This window comes from Myotis davidii, unplaced genomic scaffold, assembly GCF_000327345.1.
Source record: "Myotis davidii unplaced genomic scaffold, ASM32734v1 scaffold68, whole genome shotgun sequence".
Taxonomy (NCBI): Eukaryota; Metazoa; Chordata; class Mammalia; order Chiroptera; family Vespertilionidae; genus Myotis; species Myotis davidii.
Window position 1 is genome coordinate 4,448,364 of NW_006300376.1, and position 12,562 is coordinate 4,460,925.

Sequence of the window (12,562 nt, forward strand, 5' to 3'; positions counted from 1 at the left end):
CATCAGTTTCAAAGGCCAGAGCCCACAGTGGTGAAGCCCCTTTCTCTCCCTTTATCTTGCAACATTCCTCTATTCTCTGTGAAAATATGTTTCCTTCTTTCCATTATCCGGTGACTTCTTTATCCTCTGTATGTCTTCCTCCCCCCTTATCCTGTGGCCTTTTTCTATCCTTTGTACAAGTAAGAGACACATTTTGGCATCTCCAAGCTGCTCAGGTCAGGGCTCCTTTTGATTTACCTTATAATTGCTTTAATTGCTCAGGCCAGAGATACCTCTGTCTTTCACATGTGCATTCCTCCCCCATGGACCCCCTTTATTCCTTAAGACTCCCTAAACCTGCCTGTTTTCTCTCTAAACATTTTTTCAGTACTACCTACTGCCTATCAGAGGATTTCAAAGCTGTCTTGACCACGAGTGGGCTTAACCCATTCAGAACCCTACATCTTGAGCTTCACACTGCAGAGGTTTTTTGTTGTTTTTTTCTTCTCCTCAAAAATGGCTTGTCTTCTCAATCCCAGAGATTGATTAGTTATAGGTAGAGGCATTTAGGGATGTGTCCTTAGAACACTGAAAAAGGGCAATTGCTTATCTGGGGCTATAGATTGTTTCTGATCATGAAGGGTAAAGGAGTCTATCGGCATAGATTGACAAAGATGACCATGTCAGAGGGACAATAGGACCAAGAAGAAAAAGCATCTTGAAGGAATAATGTGCTTGAAATGAGGGAAATGTTTATTTCATTTTGAATTCTTGCTGAGGTATCTTGCTATAATCTCAGCAGATATAATCTTTACAGATAAAACATAATACAAACATTTTTTTGACTCGAGTAGCTGATTAGAAACTATTTGCATTTAATAGAAGTTTAACAAAAGTATCTAAAAGCTATTTGGGGTGGGGGTGGTGATATGGGGAAGGCAGATTTATTAAACTATAAAAAGTCCCTTAACTACTTAATCATTTAGACAGATAGTCAATTTTCTCAACAGAGGCCATATTTTGCCCTTAAATTTGGAGGTGGAGTTGGTGATAAGGCAGTGAGGCCATAATCCAATTTCCCTAAGAAAGTGAATGAAACCCAAAATTTTAATAAAAGCTAGAAAATGAAGATAAGAAAAACCAGCAAAAAAAAAAAAATACCTGTTAGATTTCCTAATCAAGTTAATCTCCCCATTTCACAAGTAAAGAAAAAAGGCTTGTGACAACTGAAATATTTCCCATATACTCAGCTTTAAATTATGGTTATTAAATCCTAGAAATTTGTCTTATCAGTCATATGCAAGGCATGAACACAGCTAAAATGATTGCGATATTATTATAAGTATCTTTTAAACCATGAGTTCTTATAGTACAGGTATTTTCTAAGAAATATTAAGGTGCACAAAGTGCTCTGTTATCTCACTGAACAGATGAGACACAGTATTACATCTAAGGCATTATGGCAAAAAATCTGTGTCACATAGCTGTTTTCATATCCACAGGATTTCTCATATTTATAATTTGAGGCAGCATGGTATTTTGGTGAGATAATTGGCAGGATCTACTTCTTAGTCTTTGTCTTAATTGTAAATATTTTTCACATGTGGTTTCAAGGGAGCGGATGAATATTCTGTGAGGCAAAAGAGATGTATTTCTGTCTGTGTAGGTTTAAATACAGTCCTGTAGAGAAGCTTAAAGAGATTGGAGGAGTTCACACCTTTGTTGGATAGTGGACACCTTTCAGAATCTAGGACAGTCATAAAATTGATCATCCATATCTGAACACTTTGAGAGGGTACATGGAGACCAATGAATAGTTATTCTGAGAGAAGAGGCATAAGCAAGGATTATCCCAGGGAAACTGGGAGGGATAGCCATTTTGAAAATTTGATGAAAAGAATGTACCCACTTCTCAGAAAAAAAAAATGTGTGATGTATGCACATTGCAAGTTTTCCATGCATCACTCTGCAGAGTTCACATCTTTTTAAGAACCCAGATGCATTTGTTCCACATTTGCTTTTTGCTTTTCTACTTTGTCCCATGCATTCAATTTAGATATTAAATTGGGGAAGAAATTGAATTTTATGTGGAATTTTCAGCGAGGGCCTCATTGACACAGATGACTTTAAAAAAAAAAAAAGACCTGAAAGTTATGAGGGAGTGAGATTGTGTGAGGAGTAGCAGTGAGGCCAGTAAGCTGGGGCAGAGTGGACTCAGGAAAGTTCAACTCAGGAGATACAACACAAAACTAAAAATTTCTATGCTTCTGGGATTGATATTCTGTTGGGGAATTCTGACAACATGGGAGGGAGAATTCTAAAGATGGTTCCCAGAATTCCCATCACCTGGTTATTTAGGCAAACGCTACTCTAAATATTGCTGTGATGGGATTTTGCTAATGTAAATAAGGGTAAGGGTCTTCAAATAGGGGTAGTACCCCTGGATTATCCAGGTGGGCCCAGTCCAATCACTTGAATCTTCAAAAGCAGAACATTTTCTTTGGCGGGACTTAAAGAAATGTGGCGGAAGGAAGAAGACAGCAGGAGTGATGAGCTGAAGGGGTCCTTAAAGAGATTTAAAGCCTGAGGAGGACTATAGATCTTCCGCCATGGCTTTGAATGTAAAGTGAGGGGGTCATGAGCCAAGGAATGCAGGCGGCCCTTAGAAACTGAGAAAGGCTGCCCACTGACTGCCCCCCACCAAAATGAGGGTTTTTCATTTCTGCACCCACTTAGAACTGAATTCTGCCAACAACTTGAATTAATTTGAAACTGAATTCTTCCTAGAACCTTATGCTAGGAGCTGGACCGGCCAGGATCTTGATTTCAGCCACGTGAAACCTACAGCCAAGAAGCTGGCCAAGCCCACTGGACTGATCAACAGAACCGTGAGATGATAAATTTATGTTGTTTTAAGCTAAGTTTGTGGTGATTTGTCACAATGGCAATAGAAAACTAGCACCGAAAAAAAATTAGCAAAATACTTACTAGTGGGTTATGAATGCTAAGGAGTAAAAAATAAGAGAAGATATTAAATTGGGGAAGAAATTGAATTTTCTGTGGGATTTTCAGCGAGGGCCTCATTGGCAAAGATGACTAAAAAAAAGACCTGAAAGTTATGAGGGAGTGAGTCATAAAGGTGAGTGAGTAAACAAAGGGGAATGTGGGGGCGGGGCTTGAGGCCAGTACAGCTGGGGCAGAGTGGACTCAGAAAAGTGTAGGAGCTGAAGTAAAAAGAAAAGGGGCCATTTTCTGAAAGTTTGGAGGCCACGGCAAAGACATGAGTGCATTCTCTCTGAGTGCCTGGCGGCGGCATGAGAAGATTTTGAGTCGGGAGGGAGTGCGTGGGCTGGGTCATTCCGGCATGGGTTGAGATTAGTTTACAGGGAGGCAAGAATAGAACCAGGAATATCAGCTAAAACATTACTGCAAAAATCCCAAGAAAGTGATGATGTTGGCTAGGATTTAGTTCTGGGTAGCAGAAGTGGTGAGAAACGGTCATGTTTGAATTTCAGGCTGACCACTGGTGGGGGAAAAGGAGTACCTTTCACAACTCGTACAGCAGAAAGTCGAGATTGATAGAATGTGGTGATCAAAAAGGGAAATGTTCCAATATTTTGAACGTCTCAAAATTATTTTATAATACATGTATGGTGGATTAATTTGGTGGATTTAATTGTGCGCTCACGCGCCCACCATCTTCCTCCCCCCACGCAGTGCGAGGGATTCTGGGAGGCCCACATTGTGATTTGTTTCCCTGGCAACTGGCCGCAGGCGCTGGAGCACAAAGGCCTGCTAGATCACTGCGTGTTCCTTGAGGGGTGACTGAGGCTGTACCCCGCAGACCCCGAGCTGCCCAGCGGAAGGTCTCCTGGTGTTCCCCAAAGAAGACAGAAAACCTGCGGATAGAGTGAGTAAACAAAGGGTAGACGTTACCAAAGCCCACGAAGCTCAGACCAAGGTTTAAGAAGTTTGAAGGTTTAAGGGCTGGAACACAGGAATTTGGTGGAAATGTAAACTAGTGTCGCACTTACTGACCTGGAAAGGTGGTCACAGGCACGATTTGATAAGTTGACTGTGTAAAACATTACCGCTCAGTACATGGCGGCAGTTCGCGGTGTCTATAGGGGGCAAAGTCGGGGTTTAGGTCAGCTGCGAGGAAGGGCTTATTTGCAACAAAGATGATTAAATAATGGGAGGAGTGTCCAGGGATTTTGGGAGGCATTTTTATTCCAGCACCGAAGGACAAAATTCTGGCTTGATAGTGCGGATCTCTCCACAAGATGGCAATCATGGGTTGACTCCAATTTTTGTTTTCTCTTGATAAAAATATCTATAAAGTTTATACTTCGGCAGGAAAAGGTAAGAACCGTGACTTCTGTTTCACTGTCATATTTTGTATTATATTATCTATGGATGAGTTACATTTCCCCAAACCTCCATCTCCACTTACGGGGTTTTTAAACGTATCTTGTAAGGCGGAGGGAGGCATGTTGTAATACTGGGGTGGCAAGTATCTCCTCCCTGCCTTCACATCCCAACACTAGAACACTGTTCTTATGGAAAGCCTGAAAAACCAGAACAAGTGTCATGCGTCTTAGAAATCTAATAGGAGGTACTGCCTAAAGCTTGGTCTATCGAAAAAAAGGCGGTTAGAAATCTGGATGTTCTCTAAAACATTAAGAAATTATGATTTTAGGTCAAGGAATGTGGAAATAATATGCTTTACAAAATGATTTAAAAAAATTATTGTTCCTGTAAGAATCTTTCACCTTGAAATGGGATGCTTTTGATTTAAAATTCAGAGAAATACATGTTTATTTTTTAAAGACGTTAATTACTTTTCCTCTTATTTAGGGATTGCAAATTTCATGTACTTAGTGGTACTTCTTGCAACTTTATCTGTAATAACTTTATTATTTATTCTATACCTCTATTTTGTCTGTGGCAACACACACACATACATACACATAACCCCACAAAAATCATTTCTATTACTGGTATAGTCTATCAGTTCAGAATTTTCTTTCCCCTCCTTCATCGTATTAATTCTGGAGTATAAAAGCTGCATCAGGGAGGGGTCTGGTTCCTGGCATTTGTATCATTTGTATCGGTTGTATCGCTAACTTGGACATTGATATATTTGGGCCTGGGGTGTGGCTCATCCTCCATGCTGGCATCCACTGAGAAGTAATAATTCTTGATTTTTAAAAAATCTACCTCCTACTATGGCACTCTTTACAACCACAAGACCCAGATCTTTGTAAGCCTCTCTCACTCAGCTAACTCCCATGATATTTCATTGGTGTGAAAATTCAGATTCTCTTCCATGCTCCTGGGAGACCTTGGGGTTGCTGGTCTGGTTGGATGTGCTCTGGCTGACCACGGCTCCCTGCAGGGCTAGTCTGGCACTATTTCCCAGCCTGCATAGTTGGGGTGCTATATGTATTGCAGCTGACAGGCATTTGGATTCTGCCTTTATAACCTCATCTGGAGACTGGGGAGTTTTGATCTCAGGAATATAGGTCTTCGTGATGCTTTTTCTTTCCCCTCCATTTCTCTCTTTACCTGACCAGCAACATAGCCCTGCTAGACATCTGTACATTCAGCTATTGGCTTGTCAGTTATGAAATCCAGGAGACAGGGTGTGCATGCGTGTGTGTATATGTGTGTGTTTGGGGGGGGAGGCGGAGTCGTGTTAAACTGGTTTGCCTTTAATGTATCTGAAAAATAGTGATTCAGGGCTAATGCGGGACACATGTTACTGAGTGAAGCTAAGAGCCCTTCAGTTGCTAGCTGTGTGAGCTTTAGACACAGCTCACATGTACATGATATCAATCTGTGGCTGTATGACATGCTTTTTTTTCCTGTTTAATGTTAACACAAAACCTTTCAAAGACTAGGTTCCTTTAGTTCCTCAAAGCAGTTTATACAGAGAAACTCTATGGTTTGAAAGAATACTGTAAAATTTGCTCAGTTTTAATGGCCTGAATACAAAACTTCTGTGTATAAGTGAATACGGCTTCCCCATATTATTCTCCATCTATAATTATTTTCATAAATTATGTTGAAACATACTTTTCAACACATCTGGGCATGTAATTAAATTCTACTTTAATAAGATTGTAAAAAGGATAAAGAGGGAAATATGGATAAATTAGGCAGGATGTGGCGACAAATGTTATCAAAACTACTGAATAAAATTGTTACAGATGGCACTGTAGATGTTGAGAGAGTTCTCAATGTAAATATTTAAGTTTACAGGAATTTCACATGGCTAATAATACTCTAGAAGAGTTAAAATTATATGTTTCAAATAGCACTTTTGTGGATAACTACCCAGGGTTCTGTTTTACACAGCCTTCAGTACAGAACTCTTTCTTTAGGTTTAAACTAACAACTGGAATCTCATGAAATATGCCGAAGGGGGATTTCACGTGAGCTTGGCAATATGCTGGTTTCACTGCAGTTTCCTCCCTGCTGTGCTCATGCATCCAACGTGCACTTGCTCTGTGTGCGTGAAATGGCGCTGTAGCCCAGAGCCGGAGAGGCACCTGCCAGCGTGACACAAGTGGCAGCTCAACAGGCTTTCACTGCAACGTTTATGAAGTTTTAGAAAGGCCACTGCCAGCTCAGAAGATAATTATAATAAGTGAGTTTTGTCTGGAAGCCAAGGACAGAAAAGCTATCTGGCATTGAGATAAAAGACAATGACTTTATTGTTTTACCAACCCTTGTATTTGCAGTTAGAGTCTGGCAGCAGTAGGGGATGGAAATCATGCCTTTGTGAACCCAGAACAAAGCAATTACATTTTTAGAAGAAACCATTTAGAGGACAACCAATTTCACTGCAAGCATCCCGGAATCCAACAGCTTAACATGGCTCTGCTTGGAATGACGTGTTTAAAGTTGTGTCTCAGCTGCTGTGTGACTCCCGGTGTTTACTATAATTTGGTGGCAGGAACCATATGACTTAGTGCCTACTGTGTGCGGTCCCCTGGGGTGGGCTGCTGCCACCACAGCCCTGTGGCTGCACTGGTGGGAAGCAGGCCTTGTAGTAGGTTCCTCTGGGCGGGGGGTGGAAGCACAAGGAAGAAATTTCTTCACAGCAGCGGGGTAGACAAATGGCTAGCTCATTACCTGACTCTTACTGTCCAGCGTATCACTTTTGAAAAAAGATTCACCATTCTTTTAGCAAAGGAAAAATTTTAAATTTTACTAGCAAATGACATTTTCTCTGCTAAGCTAGTCTCAAAAACGGCATACAAGTAGCCCTGAGTAAATTCTTATGGCTTAATTAAAGCTGACGTAATATGCAATTTCAGTGCATTGTCAACCTCCGTATGATTGTTGCTTTGTTCTAACTGGCAGTGCAAATTGCTTATGAGGTTACAGGAATAACGTGATGAAGAAATTCATGTAACAGCAGATTTTTTATTGATTTGGATACAATTATTGTTTTTTTTTTGGTTTTGGCTAAGTATAAAACCACATTTTTAAAGGCAGTGGGAATCATTCAGATATCACTGCAGCTAAGAACAGTCATTGGGTTTTTGTGTGTCTGAAAAGTTGGCTGTTGCTTTAATTTATATAAATTAAAAATTTTCCACATAGATTTGTTTTATGATCTTGGGTCCTCAGTCTTAAAGTAATTTTATTGGTTTCAGAATTTAATAAAACTTACAATTAAAAAATAAACCTAAAGATATATTGTTAGCTATATCTTTTGGATAGCTCATTTTATGACCAAAAAATCCAAATGTCAGTGAGATCTCTTCATTGGTGACCGTTGATGGGTTACTCTTGCCCTAATGCCTATTTAGAAGCAAATTGTTTGTCTGCTTCTAATGTGGATGCCGTTTGCTCAATGGTTAGACCATACTATGGCATGTTGGTTCTCAAGTTTGTGAGCAGGTTTGGTTTTTGGATTATACTTTAGCCTACTTCATGCCTCATAGATGAATTGAGAATGTCTAAGGATTATATTTCCAGTAATCAGTTCAGGAAAACTGTGGTAACATGAGGAAATTATATGACTCACTTTATAAAAACTTTCTCTTGACATTTTACATTAGCATAACAGGGAGTGAAGTAAATGGAATCCTAACAGTGTGTTTTTCTGGTGTTGGTAAGGGCTCTGGAACCAAACAGTACTCTTCAAAAATATTTAACTCTTACATGGGAGGACACTTTTAATAAAACATTTAGAGAAAAGCTTTTTGTTTTTTAAAGGGAAGATATAAACTCTCATACTGAGTAATAACATTTGCTTTGAGAGCAGATTTAGGCAGCAAGAAAGACTCAGACGGGGTAGGGAAGGACTAAGGAAGAGAGAAGAAATAAATGGCTGGGGTGCAAAGAGCACTTAACGTCTGAAGCCATATCTGACAAGAAATGGGCTCTAACTCCCAGAGAGGCTGTACAGCAAAGCAAAAGTTGTTTGGAACTCAGTTTTGAATGAAACAATATTATATGTGATCAGAGATGACTTCTCCAAAGAGAGATTTCCACTTGGCCCCAAAGGAAGGAAAGTTCATCTCAGCCAGAGAGAACAGGGTGGAAACAGGAAACATCTTAATGTTCCCAAGAGCTGAAAGGAGCTCACTGTGGGTGGGGAGGCAGGTGCTGGGTCATAGAGCTTTGGATTTTATTCTGTGTTCAGTGGGAGGTCACTGATTGGGTGTAAGCAGGGGAACACTGGTCTAAATGTGTTTTGATAGGTGATTCGTATCTGAGAGAGGTAAAAGTTAAGGGATCTATTTTAGATACAGAAATTTTGCATTATTTAGGCTCTTGTATTTATGATCTGAATATGGGGATCTGGGTATTATCAACATAAAGATGGAATTCAATGCCTTGAGAATGGATGAGGCTATTTAGGGTGTGAGGATAAGGAGAAGCGAAGAGGAGCCAGGGCCACGACTGAGAGGAGCAAGAACAAGAGCCTGGGAACTAGAGTTCAAGTTAAAATAAATTAGGAGAATGTGGTCACAGAATTTCAGAGAGCAGAGACTTTCAAGAATAAACAAGTCTAGTTGAATCCAATTGTGAGAGGTCAAATGATAGGGAGGTATCTCCACTTAATTCAACAATATGGAGGCCATAAGCACCTTACACAGAGCAGTTTCAGTGACATGGGGAGGTGGTAGCCAGGTGGGAGTGAGTTGAAAAAAATATTCTGAAGTGAAAATATAGTTTTTAAAGAACTATAGTTAGAAAAGAAAGCAGAAAAGGGATGTTGTTAGCTGGGGGAGGTTTGAAATAAAAATTTTGCTTTTTAAAAAATATATATTTTTATTGATTTCAGAGAGGAAGGCAGAGGGAGAGAGATAGAAACATCAGTGATGAGAGAGAATTATTGGTCAGCTGCCTCCTGCATGCTCCCTATTGGGGATTTAGCCCACAACCTGGGCATGTGTCTTTGACTAGAATCGAATCCGGGACCCTTCAGACTGCAGGCCCGATGCTCTATCCACTGAACCAAACCAGCTAGGGCTCTTTTATTTATTTATTTATTTATTTATTTATTTATTTATTTTTGTAGTACAGAAGGTATAATAACAAATTTGTATGCTATTATGAATGATCAAATGGAGAGGTAGCATTTTATAATAGGAGAAAGAGGTGATAATAAGCAATTTGAGAAGCTGAGTATATCACACAGGTGCTTCTGTTTCAGTAGAGTCCACTCCTGCAGGGTCAGGCAGAAAAATATTTCTAGCTGGGCGTTAGGGACCTCACAGAATCCCCAGGAGAGATGAAGTCAGGCTTGGAGATGGTCCCTCCACACTGAGGAGCTTCTACAGTAAAGGCCCTTCTTTTTGATATTGGGGCTGGGCCTGCATAATGAGGTTGGGCCCAACAAGCTGGAATTACTACCTGTGATGCCTTGAAAGCAAGATAGATGCCTCTGCTGTCATCCTCAACAAAAATGAAACAGGCAGAGTCCTGCTTCCTACCTGCTTACTTCCATATGGAAAAGAACCTTTTTGGTTAATGTGGAGGCAACAGACCGTCCATGCCTGACAAACCTGGGGTGGCACCATTAGCACATGCCTTCTTTGACCTTGCCTGTAACTACATACTCCTCTTTGAAATGCTCTGGCAACCACACAAGCATAGCATGGTCCTTTGCCAGTGAAATAGGCATTTCTTTTTGAGACAAGCATTGTAAGAGAAGACAGGACTCATATAGCAAAAGCCACTGGTACCTTTCAGCTGCAAGTACCTTAGTAGGATGTCACATGTTCTTTAGACTGTGTGAACTTTTGGGGAGGATTTTTGTCACTGAATAGACCAAAGGGGAAAAGATGCTTATGTTACTTGTTTAGTATAGTTTGCAGATTATTCATTCATAAGAGTGAATGAGGTACAATTAAAGGACTAAAATAATTAGCTTTTATATGTGGATATTCTCTTTGGAATATCCATTTAATGTTGTCTAAGTCATTTCTTTAATCCTTTAAAGAGCTTTAATTTTTTCTTAGTGTTGAACTCTAACAATATTTTAATATTATATAATGTGTAATAGTCCCCCATATAATAAAATTAAATTATGTATGTATTGACATGCTTTTTTTGGAAAAGTCTTCATTTGTTATTTATTAGAAGAAGTTAAATGGAAAACTTAAATTATTTTAAAATATGTATAAAAGTTTAATACTATAACTATTTATAGATAACTAGAGGCCTGGTGCACAAAAATTTGTGCACTTGGATTCCTCAGCCTGGCCTGTTCCCTCTCACAGACCAGGATCCCTTGGGGGATGTCTGACTGATGGCTTAGGCCCGCTGGGGAGCAGGCCTAAGCCGCAGTCTGGCCTTTCACTATGGGAGGCAACCCATGGGCTGATGGGGGATGGCGCCAGCCCCGCCCCCCGCCGACTGGTTGTTCCACCATTTAGTTGATTTGCATATTAGGCTTTTATTATATAGGATGTTGAATATAATGAAGACCTGTTTTATATCATGAATTATGATATTAAACACATCAGTGTAACTTTTATAAGTTTGTCTATGTTGTGCCCAGATTTCAAGATTCCAAGGGCCCACCAGGGAGCCAGCGAGTCCGATGCAAAAGCAAAGAGTTCTTCATTTCAAGCTAGCTTGAGCTCCCCATCCACCACACTCACCAACACAATGACAAGCCAAGTGGCCAAGAGAGCGAAGCCTGATGGGACAAGTTTTATAGTAAGGGTGGGAGAGGGGACTGTGGGCCCCGCCGATTGGCCAGGCACGAGCCAGTGTCTCATTACACAGGATGTGGTCATAGTGATGGCGTGCACTTCCCTTGATCATCATTGGTTCGTCCAGAGAAATCCTGGGTCTGCCGAGCACATGGCTCTGCCCAAAAATGGAGGACCCAGGGTAAGATGGAGGGCGTAGTCCTCGCCCTTTCAGTCTATATCAAAAGGTCATTCTGAATATTAAGACTAATTTTCTATGGCATACTTAGATAATCTATATAAGATTTTTGTGACATTTAATGTGAAGTATTAAAAATGGAGCCCCTTTCTTTTCTTTTTTTTTTCTGCAAAAAGCTTTATTGTTTCATTTGGTCCAATGCATGGGAGAGCACTCCAGGATGGTTTAAAAGAATGGCTAGTAGTTTCAGGAAGAGGCTCAGGTAAAAGCCAGAGACGCCAGGGGGATGCAGAGGGGCCTCTGAAAGGCCTCTGGGCTCCAAAGGCTCCTGGTCATGCTTGAGAGTAAGCCTTTCGAAAACATACTCACCCAGCCCAGTCTGGGGGGCGGCCAGCCTGTGGATGTTAGTCAGGTGGTCGCCCAGCTTCTTGATCAGTTTCACCTCCTCATCCAGGAAGTGGTTCTCCAGGAAGTCACAGAGATGAGAGTCTGCACGGATAGAACCCAGGGCATACAGCTCCAAAAGGGCCTGGTTCAGGTTCTTCTCCAAGGCCAGGATGGCTTCCGTGGCATCCTGAGTTTTGTCCCAGTCATCTTGGGAAGGTTTCTGCATGTCCTGGAAGAGAATGCGGCCACCTCGCTTATTTTGCAACTTTAAGAGATGCTCAGCGCCCTTGCGCTTCTTCTCCACTAACTCACGGAAGAAGTGGCCCACCCTCCAGAGCCACATTCTCGAGGTCAAAATAGTAGCCCAGAGAGAGGTAGATGTAGGAGGTCTGCAGTTGCAGGTTGGCCAGGCGATTGACCGATTGACTGCAGCCTCCATCTTGATGGAATAATTCTGACGAATTTGGGAGCTCATGGTTGTTTAGCAATAAGGAGTTAAGTTAGAAAAAAAACTGGTGTGTTGGCTGGTCCTGGAGTGGTTCTGAAGGTGGTGACTGGATGAGATGCAGGAGAGTGGTCAGAGGCTGCAAGAAGGGGCATCCCCAGGTCTGTTCTGTCCAAACACTGTTGAAGCAAGAGACATATCTGGGACCACCAAGGGCACTTCCTGGAGCCCCTTTATCAGGGAATTTGGAGTGATTTTCAGTTTTAAAGAAATATCATGGCTGCATGTTTTGCCATGGCTAGTGGAAGAGAGGTTGTTGGAAAAATCCCTCTTCTTCCAACAAGCACAGAAAGTACCAGGCAGAAAATGGTGCCTTCAGCAGAAAAC

At 41.1% G+C, this 12,562-nt stretch overlaps 1 pseudogene; it reads right to left on the reverse strand.

Annotated features, from left to right (window-relative positions):
- Positions 1-982: 982 nt before the first annotated feature.
- LOC102755060 lies at positions 983-12,220 on the reverse strand (annotated as a pseudogene).
- Positions 12,221-12,562: the final 342 nt, after the last annotated feature.